The sequence below is a fragment of the Chiloscyllium punctatum genome, chromosome 12 (genome assembly GCF_047496795.1).
Source record: "Chiloscyllium punctatum isolate Juve2018m chromosome 12, sChiPun1.3, whole genome shotgun sequence".
Classification (NCBI taxonomy): Eukaryota; Metazoa; Chordata; class Chondrichthyes; order Orectolobiformes; family Hemiscylliidae; genus Chiloscyllium; species Chiloscyllium punctatum.
The window spans coordinates 27,014,235-27,030,460 of NC_092750.1; the positions used below are offsets into that span (position 1 = coordinate 27,014,235).

Below are 16,226 nucleotides of genomic sequence, written 5' to 3' on the forward strand. Positions count from 1 at the left end.
TTGGCACTTTACCAATTGAACTGGTAAATATCCATTCTTTAGTGATACCTGTGAATGATTGTTAATAAGTATGTCTTATTCCATTACCTTTGAATTTATTTCATCTTGCACCAATTTTAAAGTTAGGATTGTATCTGAAGGTGGATGACTGAGCTTACAAGCAGGAGGCTGAAAGAGCACAGAGAGCCAGGTAGCATCAGAAGGTGGAGAAGTTGACATTTTGAGTATAACCCTTCTTCAGGAATGGAGGTGGGAGTAGGGGATGTTGTAGATAAAGAGAGGGGGTACAGTTTTGGATGGGGAGAGGATAGAATGGTGAGGTAGTGATAGGTGAACACAGGTAGTGGGTACGACCTAGGTGGTCGATGGTAGGAGTGAGTCCAGTTGGTAGCTGGAAGGAAGGGTAGGTAGGTGGAGGAAGCAGGACTAGAAAGGGAGTTGAGGGATGAATGGGGAGGTTATTTGAAATTGGAGAACCCAATGTTGAGTCCTCCAGGCTGTAGGCTGCCCAGGTGGAAGATAAAATTTGTTCCTCCAATTTGCGGTCTGATTTACTGTGGCAATGGAACCGGCTGGGGATGGTCATGTCGGAGAGGGAGTGGGAAGGGGACTTGAAATAGGCGGTGACCGGGAAGACAAGCGGGCCCTTATGGGCCTAGTTGAGATGCTCGGCAAAACGTTCCCTACATTTACATTTGGTCTCACTGATGTAGAGAAGGCCTCACTGGGAGCACTGGATGCCTCTGAGAGTTTGGCAGGATTGAGGATATATCTTGTGTTTGGCTTATTATTGTTTTTTTTGGCATCTGCACAAAGACAGAGGAGAAGGAATACTTGGCAATGTGTTCCAAACATATTGTTTTCTAATTAATTGCTATTTATCTCTTTTTCTGCCGGCTTCTCTCCCCATCTTTGTTCTGTGGCTCAATTTCTGGTGCTCTTTGGTGTTCATAATTTTCTAAGTTTCAAGAAAAGGGTAGTTGAGGGTCAGGTGAAGAAAAAGACTCGAATTTCTATAGCATCTTTGACAACCTCAATAACGTTCCAATTACCCTCCAGCCAATGGAATACATAATTGTTCTTCACTGTTGTAATGCAGGGAGATGCAGGGAATGGATAAAGAAGGATTTGCTTGTTCTTTATATAATGGACTGAGCAAATCCTTTAAGTTTCGTATTCATATGCTTAGTTCATATGATAATTTGTCAGGTTTTACCTGGAGCTGGGTTCAATTTAGGATGGGGCATTTCCCTGCTTGGTCGTTACAACAAAAATAAAGAATTGAATGCAATAGCAATTTGTTGTCCCTTGTACTTATGAAAATACAGTGAGATGTACATAAGTTGCCACAATTTGGCACCACCTCAATGACAGAAATTACAAAAGGGAATAATTGAGACAAAGTTAGTAAAGGTTCATATTTTATTCATTAAACAAGGTGCAACATTTTCAGTGGTTTTTACATTGAGACCAAGAGCATAAGTTTGGAAGTTCTCACTTTCGAACTGCCAATTGATTTTAATCTGTGATGCCTTAATCATGCCCCTGATGGAAAAGGTTTGAATAACCAACAGCAACTTCTAGATCTCCATGTAAACATATGTGAATTTCATAAGTTATTCAAACTTCTCCACAGCTCCTGGGTTATTGAAGTGGCTATGGGAATGCTGCCATCAAAGCTGCCCCTGAGATCACCAAGACAAGGATTTCCAGATGGTGTCCACCACGCTGTTGCCAACGAGGCCGACACTAAAGACACTGCATTACTGACACAGCAAGGTGGGACAGACCAGACCCACCAATTCACCAACGCTGAAGCCATCGCCACTAGTCGCCACCTGAAGCAACCATGCCGCTGCCAATAACGAACCAGAATCACCACGGTGCCACCACCCAAACACTGCATTGCTGCCAGGAGGAACACACCAGGACCAACGGCAATGAAGCCTTTGGTAAAACCATGGCCATTATGGCCACGAGGGACATCAATCCAGATCCACCACATTGCTCCTCCACTACAGCTGTAGAACAGAGGAAAGGAAGAACTTTGATATAAAAGAGAAAAGAAGAAATGAAGAAACAAAACAAATAAAGAACAAACAAGAATGCAGCTGGCCAAGTGAGCAGGTGCATATGGATACAGAGTCTAAACACTTCTGACCTGTTACTACTGCCATCTTACAAGTAATGAACAAGATAATCTTGGCTCCATCTTTTTATTTTAAATCACATCACACTCACATTTCTTTATTTTTAAAACATAGGAATTGATCTTTTACAGCGTTGCTCACAGTAGGTCAGAAAATATGCTTCTTTATCAGGATCGGAGCATTATGCGAAGCAACATACAACATTTGATTTTGATGCTAAATTGAAGCTTTTTATAAAATGGGCTGGAGTTTGCAGTTTGTGGTGAAATAATGGCATTCACCGCTGACCTCGCAAGAAGCTGTCAACAAAGACCTAGTGATCACTATGGCACAGTTCCCTTTCCCTGACTTGATGTTATCAAGAAATATTCTCACAGACAACAAATTCGAAAGTGAAAACTACGGAAATTCTCCCACTTATAATTTAAAATTTTCAAAGTTATCAACACTAGTGATTGGGACATATAATATACATGGGATAAGAATCATAGAGATCTACAGCACAGAAAAAGGCCCTTCGATGCATTGCATCTGTGCTAGTCAACAAACAACCACCTAACTATTCTAATCCCATTTTCCAGCACTTGGCTTGGACTTGGATTACTATGGAAAATAAAATATCATAAATAAACTTTAAAAAAAATAACTATGTCAATGTTTGAATCACGGTTAGGAAAATTGACATTAAACAAATATAAAGTTACTCAAAGGTCAGTGAGGCTGTTTGGCAGTAACTTGATATGCCATTAGAAATCTCATAAACATAACCCTCTTGATCCATTAATATTGCTAAGTAAGATATCTCGCACTAAACACCAGCATGTTTGACCAGTCTCAGCAATCCATATTGGGCGGCATGGTGGCACAGTGGTTAGCACTGCTGCCTCACAGTGCCAGAGACCTGGGTTCAATTCCCGCCTCAGGCGACTGACTGTGTGGAGTTTGCACATTCTCCCCATGTCTGCGTGGGTTTCCTCCAGGTGCTCCGGTTTCCTCCCACAGTCCAAAAATGTGCAGGTTAGGTGAATTGGCTATCCTAAATTGCCCATAGTGTTAGGTGCAGGGTAAATGTGTGGGTGGGTGCGCTTCGGCGGGTCGGTGTGGACTTGTTGGGCCGAAGGGCCTGTTTCCACGCTGTAAGTAATCTAATCAAACAAGGTGCATCATTTTCAATGATTTTTACAGTGAGACCAAGAGCATAACCTTGGAAGTTCTCACCTTTGATATTACTATTTATTTTAGTCTCTGACCCCTTAATCATGCCCCTGATGGAAAAGTTTTGGACAACCAAAAGCACTTTCTAGACTTCCATGTAAACATATGTGAATGTGAGAAGTTGCTGTCGAATTCGAATTCCATTGTTATTACTATTGCAAGAGCCAGGCCATGCTGTTTCCGCTTTAAGGGAACAGAATGTACCTGCTGAATTTTCCCAAGTCAATGAGAATCTGTTTTCTCTTTGCCAACATTCAGGTACATAATTTGGAAGCCAGACTAAATTATTTTCCCTTGCAATTTTTAAAAAGAATGATATAATAATATATACATATTTGAAGTAAAACAGAAATGTCTCAAACACTTCCTATGACATTACTCACACTGAGTCAGAAGTTGTGATGTTTTATTAAATCAAGGGTGTTACGCCACGTACAACAGATGTCATTGTCAGGTGTTCTAACCCAAAGTGAGTCAAGTTACATTTTTATGTATTGTATTCTTTAAACTTGAATCAGCAATTTTTTTCATCAAACTCCCAAGTTGTCATTATTTTTGTAAAAACTCTAATTTGGTGATGATTATCATTATTTACATACTTATTTTTCAGTTCTGAAAGTCAAGAACACATTGCAGGATGTTAGTCAAGGTGCGAAATTGGCAGGTGCTAAGTTAAAGGTAACTGTTTCTAATAGCATCCATGGAATAATTTTATATCCCACACAGAAAAGGAGTCCTGGGCTTTAGGATCAATGGGGATTTGGTGATTTGGTAATTTGGTAAAACTGGGACGGTGATTCTGGAGTTTCAAGTCAAAGAAGTAAATACTCAGATACTGCTTAAAAGTTTGGCCAACAATTTTAGACTTTCAGGGGTGACTTAAAGGAAGAAGTTTTGCATATGTGTGGCTATAGGTACAAGCATTATTGATGGGAAATACACAAACATATGAATAAAGAACAAAAGCCAGCCACTCAGCCCTTCAAGTCAAATGTGTTATTCAATAAGATCATGGTTGATCTGATTCTAACCTCAACTGTATAATCCTGTATGTCTTTTATCCTTTTGGTGATCAAGAATTTATCTGCCATTGCCTTAAAAATACCTGAAGATTTTGCATCTGCTGCCTTTTAAGGAAGGGAATTCTAAAGATTCATTACCCTTAAGAGAAATTATTTTTCCTCATATCTGTCTTAATTGGACGACCCCCTTATTTTTAAACTATAACCTCAAGTTCCAGATTCTGCCATAAGAGGAAACATTCCACTTGGTCAAGTCCCTTCAGGATCTTATGTTTCAATGAAGTGACCTCTGATTTTCTAAATTCCGACCTAGCCAGTCTAGCCTTTCATCAAAAGGCAATCTGCTCTGTCCAGATATTGGTCTAGTAAACCTTCTCGGAATCGCTTTGAATTCATCAATATCCTTTTGTAAATATGACAACCACTACAGCGTACAGTCCTCCAGATGTGGTCTCACCAATGCCCTGTACAACTGAAGCACAACTCCCTACTCTTGCATTCAATTCCTCTTGCAATAAAACATAGCATTCTATTAAATTTCTTGATTACTTGCTGTATCTGCATATTAACCTTTTGTGACTCATGCACTCGGACAGATCTCACTGCATCTGAGCGCTGCGATCTTTCATTGTTTAGATAATATGTTTTGTTTAATTCTTTTCACCAAAATAGACAATTCACACATCATATTCCATTTTTCCAGATCCTTGCCCATTTACTTCTTACTTACTATCTATATCCCTAACTATCTATATCCCTTTACATGCTTATGTTCTATTCACAACTCACTTCCCTATCTTAATGTCATCAGCAAATTTAGCCACCACACGATCCTTCATCCAAGTCATTTATATTTAAATATAATTACAAATAAAAAATTTATGAATTCTAAAGAGTTGAGACTCCAGCACTAACACCTGTGGCACACCACTTGTAACAAGTTGCTAGCCTGAAAAAAGACTCAGTTATTCCTACTTTCTGCTCTTTGTTAGCCACCAATCTTCCACCTAGACCAATGCTATCCCCTTTACTATAAGCTTCTATGATCTGCAATAAGCTTTGATGTGACACTTTATCAAATGCTTCTGGAAAGTTATGTATAATACATCCACTAGTTACCCTTCATTTACAGTAGAAGCCACTTCTTGGAAGAACTCCAATAAATTAAACATTATTTCCCTTTGACAAAACCATGTTGGCTCTGCTTGATTATATTGAACTTACCCAAGTGCCTTGTTAAAATGTTTTTAATAAAGCTTTTAACATTTTCCCTATTAAGGTTTCCCTCCTAACATTTTCCCCGTTAAGCTAACTGGCCTGTAGCTTCCTGCCTCCCTTTTTGAATAAAGAAATTACATTTGATATTTTCCAATCTAAAGGAGCCTTTTCTGGATCTAATAAGTTTTGATAAATTAAATCCAATCCATCAACTATGTCACTAGTTACAACTTTTAACACCCTAGGATGAAATCCATCAGGGCATAGGGACTTGTCAACTCACAGTTCCAACAATTTACTCAGTACTATTTCCCTAAGGTTTATAATTATTTTGAGTTCTTCCCTCCCTTTCAATTCCTGATATACAGCTGTTAGTTGTAATGAAGACTGATGCAAAATATCTGCTCAATTTGCCTGCCATCTCTTCACAAATTCCTTAGACCTATTGTCTCAAGGCTGAAAAATGTGTTGCTGGAAAAGCGCAGCAGGTCAGGCAGCATCCAAGGAGCAGGAGAATCAATTTTTCGGGCATAAGCCTTTCTTCAAGAATGAGGGCGGTGTGCCAAGCAGGCTAAGATAAAAGGTAGGGAGGAGGGACTTGGGGGAGGGGCATTGGGAATGCGATAGGTGGAAGGAGGTTAAGGTGAGGGTGATAGGCCGGAGATGGGGTGGGGGCGGAGAGGTCGGGAAGAAGATTGCAGGTCAAGAAGGCGGTGCTGAGTGCAAGGGTTGGGACTGAGATAAGGTGGAGGGGGGTGGGAATGAGAAAGCTGGAGAAATCCGCATTCATCCCTTGTGGTTGGAGGGTTCCTAGGCGGAAGATGAGATGCTCTTCCTCCAGGTGTCGTGTTGCCATGGTCTGGTGATGGAGGAAGTCAAGGACCTGCATGTCCTTGGCGGAGTGGGAGGGGGAGTTAAAGTGTTCAGCCACGGGGCGGTTGGGTTGGTTAGTGCGGGTGTCCCAGAGGTTTGGAGGTGACGAAGGAGATACGATGAGGCGTTTCTGCCACCTCCAAACAGACCCCACCACCAAGGATATATTTCCCTTCCCTCCCCTATCAGTGTTCCGGAAAGACCACTCCCTCCGTGACTCCCTCGTCAAGTCCACACCCCCCCACCAACCCAAACTCCACTCCTGGCACCTTCCCCTGCAACCGCAAGAAGTGCAAAACTTGCGCCCACACCTACCCCCTCACTTCCCTCCAAGGCCCCAAGGGATCCTTCCATATCCATCACAAATTCACCTGCACCTCCACACACATCATTTATTGCATCCGCTGCACCCGATGTGGCCTCCTCTACATTGGGGAGACAGGCCGCTTACTTGTGGAACGTTTTAGAGAACACCTCTGGGACACCCGCACCAACCAACCCAACCGCCTGTGGCTGAATATTTTAACTCCCCCTCCCACTCTGCCAAGGACATGCAAGTCCTTGGCCTCCTCCATCGCCAGACCATGGCAACATGACACCTGGAGGAAGAGCGCCTCATCTTCCGTCTAGGAACCCTCCAACCACAAGGGATGAATGCAGATTTCTCCAGCTTTCTCATTTCCCCTACCCCCACCTTATCTCAGTCCCAACCCTCAGACTCAGCACTGCCTTCTTGACCTGCAATCTTCTTCCCGACCTCTCCGCCCCCACCCCCCTCTCCGGCCTATCACCCTCACCTTAACCTCCTTCCACCTATCGCGTTCCCAATGCCCCTCCCCCAAATCCCTCCTCCCTACCTTTTATCTTAGCCTGCTTGGCACACCCTCTTCATTCCTGAAGAAGGGCTTATGCCCGAAATGTCGATTCTCCTGCTCCTTGGATGCTGCCTGACCTGCTGCGCTTTTCCAGCAACACATTTTTCAGCTCTGATCTCCAGCATCTGCAGTCCTCACTTTCTCCTGTTGTCTCAAGGACCAACACTTACTTTATTAACTCTTTTAAGAAACTTCTTTTTTTATATATTTTTAGTTATCTTACTCTTATACATACATTTTTTTCCCCATCCTTATTAATTGTTTAGTAATTCTTTGCTGTTTTTACAATGAACTGGAGTTAAAGGATCAAGGTTTTACAGGGTGAGGGGTGGTGGAGACAGTAACTTATTGCACCAAAGAAGGGTACAGAGATTGTGATGGGTGAGGCCATTGAGATATTTGTGATTTGTTGCAATACTTGTTGTGAAAATATTCCCACAATCTCTTGAAGAACTAGGCATTGAGTCCATATTTTGTGGGCGAACTTGATGAAACCTGTTACACAATTTATCTCGCACCTTAGCTAACTTGTTGAGAACAAGGTTTTGGTATAATAGCTGTAGTGGCTGTAATACTTTATGCTTGTCCTGACCTGCTCAAACCAGGATTCCAAATATGAACCAGTCTAAATGACAGACATGAATGTTGCAATATAAGTAGAATGAGAAAACAATAATCTTTGATGAGTGAGTTGAAGCACGGGTAATTTATTAATTCCTTTTTCATCGTTCTTGCTTTCAAGACAATAATTCTTCTGATGGCATCATTTGGTGTTTGATTGTAATCTGTGGCTTTAATGGGTACTTGTCTCTGAAATTCTGGGTTCAAGTCCAACTCCAGAGTCTGACCACAAAGATACATGTGAACACTCCTTTGCGGAACTGATCCAGTTACACCATCACAGAGGTGTTTTTGGAGATGTTAAACAGAGACCCCACCTACCTGATTGCTGTAAGTAAAAGACCTTATGGCACTATTCTAAAGGACAGCATGCTAGTTATCCTTGGATAGATGAGTGTTCTTATCAATGTTTATCCCTAAATTAACATCACAAAACAGAATCTGGCATTATCAAATTATGAGCTGTGTCCAAACCGCCTGTTGCATTTCTCACATTATTTTAGAACATGTGAATTTGCTTCGAGGCGTCAAATAGTGTGAAAGCAGCTATATAAATTCTTAACCATTATTTTTCTTTACTATCATCAGTGAACCTTGTACTGTAATTGTCAGTCTTCACTGGCTGTAGTGTTAGATTAATTGCCATAGCGGCGGTAAGTTCCCAGAACTTCATGATGATGACAGATGTGTCAGGAACTCAACTCCACGGAGCAATGTAGCCGGCGCACCTATTGGGGAAGGTGTTAATTGATGGGCTGCTGTTTGTACCAGGTCCTGCAATCTGACACTGTAGCGCACAGTGCCGTGAGGCAAACCTTCTGTTGTCCAAAGTCGATCTGAATTTTTTCGCAGAGAGAAGAGCAAAAATGCAGCGACGTACATTGAATTACATCTACAATAACAGATGAGAAAAATGGAGTTTCAAGATACTAATTAACGCAAAATATAAAAGTTTGTGCATTCTTTAGCTCATTTCCATTCGTCTGCATTCATCAGGGGAGAATGTGGACTAACATTCTAGTGTGACGTACCATCGAATGGAACAAGGTATGAACTCAGGCAGCTTCCATGTCCCAGAACACGATGTTTGCTGCAAAAACTATGTTTTACAGCTGTGCTTCAGTCAAATTGTCTCCGTTCTTTCGGTCCAACAAGAGCCCGGCTATACAAGTACTGAAGAGAACAGGGCAATGCAACTGGACATACAAATCTCGAATGAGTGTCTGCTGCTGCCCGACCTCAACCTTTTCGATCATGCCTCTGCAGTATTGTGTTTTACTGAATCATTTGTTTCCCAAAACTACACAATTCTTTGACCTCTACTATACGTGTTAAGGATATGTTTGTAAAGAATCACGTATTTGGGGTGTGATTTTTTGTGTGTGTGTGCGGAATGGTGTCGCAATGCCTTGTGCCTAGGGACAAACAGTTTTTTTTTCCCTCTGTGTTAATCATTAAAATAGTAAGCGTTCCCGGAATCGTAACCCTCGCACATGCGGCGTGTTATAATGGCAAACAAAAACTTCTTATTATCCAGGCGTGTCCGCTCCTTTATTAACTCATTAAAACACTAAATAATGAACATTCGTTCTCGCAATCAGTGTTTGAGACTTTAAGCAGCAGATGGCCATCTGTTTTGGGGGCTCCTTAATTCCTGAGAGCAAAAATCTTTGATGAAACTGAGTGTTTCAATGCAGACGGCAGTGGGGGAACTCACTGAAAGCCACTTGGAAGTTAATCATTTGTCGATATAGGCTGAGACGTTTAATGATTACAGAGAGTGTTGAGGGAGGGTAAGCAGGGCAGCAGGGACTGTTCTCAGACGGTGCTTTGATTTGTCCCTTTACAGCCGCTGTCTGACTCAAACAGATTTTCTGGCGCTCCGCCAGCTTTTCAGACAAAACAAAAAAATGACAAAGCTTTCAGCCTTTTCGGGAAATAGACGACGTCTTAACCTGAATGAACAACAAGGAGTGGGGAGACTGTCCACAAAGGCAGTGCACTTCAGAAAGGGCAGGTCGCCAGTCATCCTGACTTCAATTAGTTAGCACATAGAACCTGCAAACTTACACAGCGTTCTCACAAACGTTGGCCTGTATTTATTTACCATTACAATCTCCGCCTACGAAAAGCTGTTGAGTGACGGTACTCCCAAAACAAAGGTGTCCCCGCCCAAACGCCTGGTGTTGAGCAATGCTGGGCTAAGCTCCATTAAGCCACTGTTTGTGCAGTGAGTGCCAAAGGTTTACATTAAGATGAGCACAGATCCATTTCTGCCCAGCTCTCGGCCACTGTCAGCACACGTCCACTCTGCAGCAGGAGGTTAATTCAAGCAGAGGTACCAGATTCTTTTGGACCATTTGTCAGAGCTTAACCGATGGGCACTAAAGCTAATTTGTGTTCCTTTCTACGGCCCCAGCTGGAGTTATATATGGTGGGCAGCTGATGGAAGATGCAAATTTTCCTTCTCCCGGCTCCACTCTAATGGAATTAACCCAACATTCAAAGCCTGGATGATGATGAATTTGAAATAACTATCAATGTAGATTTTGTTTCCTTGATCTGAAAGTATCCCAAAGAAATTACAGAATAGGTTGAGAGAAGTCCCTTTGTCCCTCTTTCCAAGACAACATCAGCTGTTTCTGAAATACATTTCCTCTCCAAATTTTCGTCACTCCTCCTGGCAATCTTGCAAAAACAAAGGATAATATTGAGAAGGGAAGAAAGAAAGATACTGAATGGGAAGCTGGGACTATTTAATCATTTTTAAATTGGCCTAATCTTTCTTAAGGGTAGTTTGGGTGCTGGGACCATGTATACATGTTGTATCTCAAGATTTAATCCGTTTAAGATGAACGCATTTTGCCAAAGGCAAGTTTTGTTGCAAAAAAGGTGAAATAAATATTGTCATAGAGATGTACAGCATGGAAACAGACCCTTCGGTCCAACTCATCCATGCCAACCAGATATCCTAATCTAATCTCGTCCCATTTGCCAGCACTTGGTTCGTATCCCTCTAAACCCATATACCCATCCAGCTGCCTTTTAAATGTTGCATTTGTATTAGCCTCCACCGCTTCCTCCGGTAGCTTATTTCATACACACACCACCCTCTGTGTGAAAAAATTGCCCCTTAGGTCCCTTTTCTATCTTTCCCCTCTCACCCTAAACCTATGCCTTCTAGTGTGGGAATCCCCAACCCCAGGGAAAAGACCTTGCCTATTTATCCTATCCATGCCCCTCATGAACCATTTCAAGTCTCACAACATCCTTCCGATAGGAAGAACAGCATTTCACGCAATACTCCAAAAGTGACTTAACAATGTCCTGTACAGCTGCAACATGACCTCCCAACTCCTATACTCAGTGCTCTGACCAATAAACGAAAGCGTACCAAACGCCTTCTTCACTATCCTATCTATTTGTGACTCTACTTTCAAGGAATTATTAACGTGCACTCCAAGATCTCTTTGTTCAGCAACACTCCCTAGGACGTTACCATTAAGTGCATAATCCTGCTCTGATTTGCTTTTCCATAATGTAGCACCTCGCATTTATCTGAATTAAACTCCATCTGCCAGTCCTCAACTCATTGACCCATGTTATCTAGATCCCATTGAACTCTGCGGTAACCTTCTTCGCTGTCGACTACACCTCCAATTTTGGCATCATCTGCAAACTTACTAACTATACCTCAATAGACAATAGGAGCAGGAGAGGCTATTCTGCCCTTCGAGCCTGCACCACCATTCAATATGATCATGGCTGATCATCCTTAATCAGTATCCTGTTCCTGCCTTATTTCCATAACCCTTGATTCCACTATCCTTGAGAGCTCTATCCAACTCTTTCTTAAATGAATCCAGAGACTGGGCCTCCACTGCCCTCTGGGGCAGAGCATTCCACACAGCCACCACTCTCTGGGTGAAGAAGTTTCTTCTCATCTCTGTCCTAAATACTCTACCCCGTATTTTTAAGCTGTGTTCTCTGGTTCGGCACTCACTCATCAGCGGAAACATGTTTCCTGCCTCCAGAGTGTCCAATCCTTTCATAATCTTATATGTCTCAATCAGATCCCCTCTCTGTCTTCTAAAGTTGAGGGTATACAAGCCCAGTTGCTCCAGTCTTTCAGCGTAAGGTAGTCCTGCCATTCCAGGAATTGACCTTGTGAACCTACACTGCACTCCCTCAATAGCCAGAATGTCTTTCCTCAAATTTGGAGACCATAACTGCACACAATATTCCAGGTGTGGTCTTACCAGGGCCCTGTACAGCTGCAGAAGAGCCTCTTTGCTTCAATACTCAATCCCTCTTGTTATGAAGGCCAGCTTGCTATTAGCCTTCTTCACTACCTGCTGTACCTGCATGCTTACCTTCATTGACTGGTGTACAAGAACACCCAGATCTCTCTGTACTGCCCCTTTACCTAAATTGATTCCATTTAGGTAGTAATCTGCCTTCCTGTTCTTGCCACCAATGTGGATAACCATACATTTATCCACATTAAACTGCATCTGCCATGCATCTGACCATTCACCTAACCTGTCCAGGTCACCCTGTAATCTCCTAACATCCTCCTCACGTTTCACCCTGCCACTCAGCTTAGTATCATCAGCAAATTTGCTATTGTTATTAGTAATACCATCTTCTATATCATTAATATATACTGTAAAAAGCTGCAGTCCCAGTACTGATCCCTGCGGTACCCCACTGGTCACTGCCTGCCATTCCGAAATGGAGCCGTTTATCACTACCTCCTATGTTCACTTCTAAATCATTTATGTAAATTATGAAAAATAGTGGACCCAGCACTGATCCTTGTAGCACTCCACTGGTCACAGGCTTCCAGTCTGAAAAGCAACCCTCCATCATCACCCTCTGTCTTCTACCATCAAGACAGTTCTGCATCCAAATGGCCACTTCTCTCTGTATTCCATGAGATCTAATCTTGCTAACCAGTGTCCCATGAGGAACTTTGTCAAACACTTTACTGAAGAGGATTCTGGGTAATCCAAGATGGAGGACAGGAAAAATTTCTGGCTGCTCCTTTTTTTAAGGTAATTTAGGTGTTGGAGGTGATTTTCTCACATTTGAGGAGCAGCAATTACTGTTTTATATGCTGTTGCATTGTTTTGGAACTTTGGAGGAAAAAAAGTCAAAACAGCAGCAGTTTTAAAAGGGAGAGGTACAGACAAAGGAAACACATGGTGAGGGCAGTGCAGGAGAGAGTGACAGAGCAGCAAACCTGCGCAGTTACTGCCTGTATCATGTATTCATGTATCGCTGGACATCCGAGTGCATCTGGGAAAATGAACAAACAGTGAAATTCACAACTAATCTTGGAGGAACCTGTTTGGGAGAGGTCACAGCACAGAAATAGACAAGTGGATACTTACCTGGCAGGGGAGATACCATGATCAATAAGATGGTTCTCCCAAGGTGAGGCTATCCCATTGCACTTCGGGTGTGATGACGCCTGCAATATCCCCAAATGCGGGATACACAACTGCAAAATTTGTGATTGTGGGGGACTGCGTTCGCGCTTTCCCCTGATTTCCAAACAACTGACAGAATCGGAGTTGCACTTTTCCAGTAGGCAGTGCTGTTCTGCTACAACTTGTCTCTGCTATATTTTAAGTGTGGCCTACAGAAAATCTGCAGCAGTGTGTAGAGTGGGTTTTTTCTTGATTATATATTTTTTGACATATGCCTTTTGATTAAACTTAAAGTATGAGATCCAAGATGGCAGCGACCCAGCAAGTCTGAGTCTGTAGTGCTCTGCCCAAGACTCAGACAAAGTGAGCTGCCCACCGCTACCACACCTGCCAAATCATTTAAAATAACTTTTATTCAATACAGTTAGTCATTTTTGCATCAAACTTGAGTAGTTTGGAGCTTTGTTAAAATGACTAAGGGAAAGAATGCCCAAGGCTCACAGCAGGCAGGAACCGCTCCGCCATCCCCCCCCCAGCTGCAGCAGAGTCGTCCACAGCCGCCCTGGGGGACTTACCTATGGTGGCGAGCCTTGTTGCTGTAATTACCAAGCTGGAGGAGAAGATCAACATCTTCATAGAGGAGTCCAGAAGCAGGTGGGAGTCGCTGCAAAAGCATGACCGAGATATTGAAAAAAATTGAACATTGCGTTAGAGGGGCAGAGCTAAAGGCCGCGACCTCCAAGGCTGCTGTAGAATCGGTCGTGGGTCGGGTCCAGACTCTCAAACAGCGAGTCCGGGCCTTAGAAGATTACATCGACGACCTCGAGAATCAAGGTCATTGAAAAAATATTCATTTGCTGGACCTTCCCGAACGGGAAGAGGAAGGCCAGCTTGCAGTGTTTTTGGAGCAGTGGCTACCTTGGATGTTGAAGCTGGAGGCTGTAGCAAATGCTTTGACAGAAATCTTGGGAGCGGAAATTAGAGTAGATCCAGTATCTCTTCTCCTGGACTTTTCGAACCTGCGCTCCCTGGTTGCGCACAGGAGGAAATTATTCGCCATTCTCTTCGTTTGTGCAAGGAAAAATATCTTACTAAACTGAGTAGCTGAGGGCCCTCCAGAACTTCCAAATTGGTATAAGTTGGTCATGGAATGTATTCCGCTTGACTTCCTTACAAATATGGTGCACCAAAAAAACTGAATTATTCTATAAAATATGGCAGCCCTTCCTGAATTATATAGATACAGATATTTCGGCCATTTTGTCAAGGGCTTTCATCTCGTTGTGGTTGCGGTTCTGGCTGGTCCAGGGGCCCCTAGGGGGAGGAATCCCGTATGAATACGGGTTTTATTATGACTTGATGTTAATTCGGTCCGAGCATGTACTTCACTATTTAATTACTGTTATCTGTTTTTCTCTTGAGGAATGTAAGATATTTTATTATATGCTCTGGTTAGTTATAGGTTAGATTAGTAGTTAGTTGAGTTTTGTTTTCTCCATTTTTTTATCTCCTTTTGTATGTTAGGTTTTGGTTATTATTTATTTAATAATTAATTGTATATTATTGTTTGTATTTTTTCTAAGTTTGTAAAAACATGTTAAATTTTCAATAAAAATATCTATTTAAGATTAAAAAAAACCTTAAAATATAAGCCATAACTATTAATTTAACCTGGAGCAGTGTTTTGTAGATGAATACGACAGTGTTATTTTCTTGGTCTGTAAATTCTGAAGGAGCAAAAATGGCCTTGAGGAGAGTGATTGACTCTAAGAGTCATAGAGATGCACAGCATGGAAACAGACCCTTCGGTCCAACCCGTCCATGCCAACCAGATATCCAAACCCAATCTAGTCCCACCTGCCAGCACCCAACCCATATCCCTCCAAACCCTTCCTATTCACATACCCATCCAAGTGCCTCTTAAATGTTGCAATTGTACCATTCTCCACCTCTTCCTCTGGCAGCTCATTCCATACACCACCCTCTGTGTGAAAAAGTTGCCCCGTAGGTCTTTTTTATAACTTTCCCCTCTCACCCTAAACCTATGCTCTCTAGTTCTGGACTCCCCCACCCCAGGGAAAAGACTTTGCCTATTTATCCTATCCATGCCCCTCATAATTTTGTAAATCTCTATAAGGTCACCCCTCAGCCTCAGACGCTCCAGGGAAAACAGCTCCAGCCTGTTCAGCCTCTCCCTATAGCTCAAATCCTCTAACCCTCGCAATATCCTTGTAAATCTTTTCTGGACTCTTTCAAGTTTTACAACATCTTTCCGATAGGAAGGAGACCAGAACTGCACGTAATATTCCAACAGTGGCCAAACCAATGTCCTGTACATCCGCAACATGACCTCCCAACTCCTGTACTCAATACTCTGACCAATAAAGGAAAGCATGCCAAACACCTTCTTCACTATCCTATCTACCTGCGACTCCACTTTCAAGGAGCTATGAACCTGCACTCCAAGGTCTCTTTGTTCAGCAACACTCCCTAGGACCTTACCATTAAGTGTACAAGTCCTGTTAAGATTTGCATTCCCAAAATGCAGCACCTCGCATTTATCCGAATTAAACTCCATCTGCCACCTCTCATCCCATTGGTCCATCTGGTCAAGATCCTGTTGTAATCTGAGGTAACCTTCTTTGTTGTATACTACCCCTCCAATTTTGGTGTCATCTGCAAACTTACTAACTATACCTCTTATGCTTGCATCCAAATCATTTATGTAAATGACAAAAAGTAGTGGACCCAGCACCGATTCTTGTGGCACTGCACTAGTCACAGACCTCCAGTCTGAAAAACAACCCTCCACCACCA

General features: G+C 42.5%; 1 non-coding gene across 1 annotated transcript; it reads left to right on the forward strand.

Annotated features, from left to right (window-relative positions):
* The first annotated feature begins 13,362 nt into the window (after positions 1 to 13,362).
* On the forward strand, positions 13,363 to 13,526 carry LOC140483991 (U1 spliceosomal RNA). Its single transcript, XR_011962158.1, has one exon. It is a non-coding gene; the product is annotated as a U1 spliceosomal RNA (small nuclear RNA).
* The last annotated feature ends 2,700 nt before the right edge of the window (positions 13,527 to 16,226 follow it).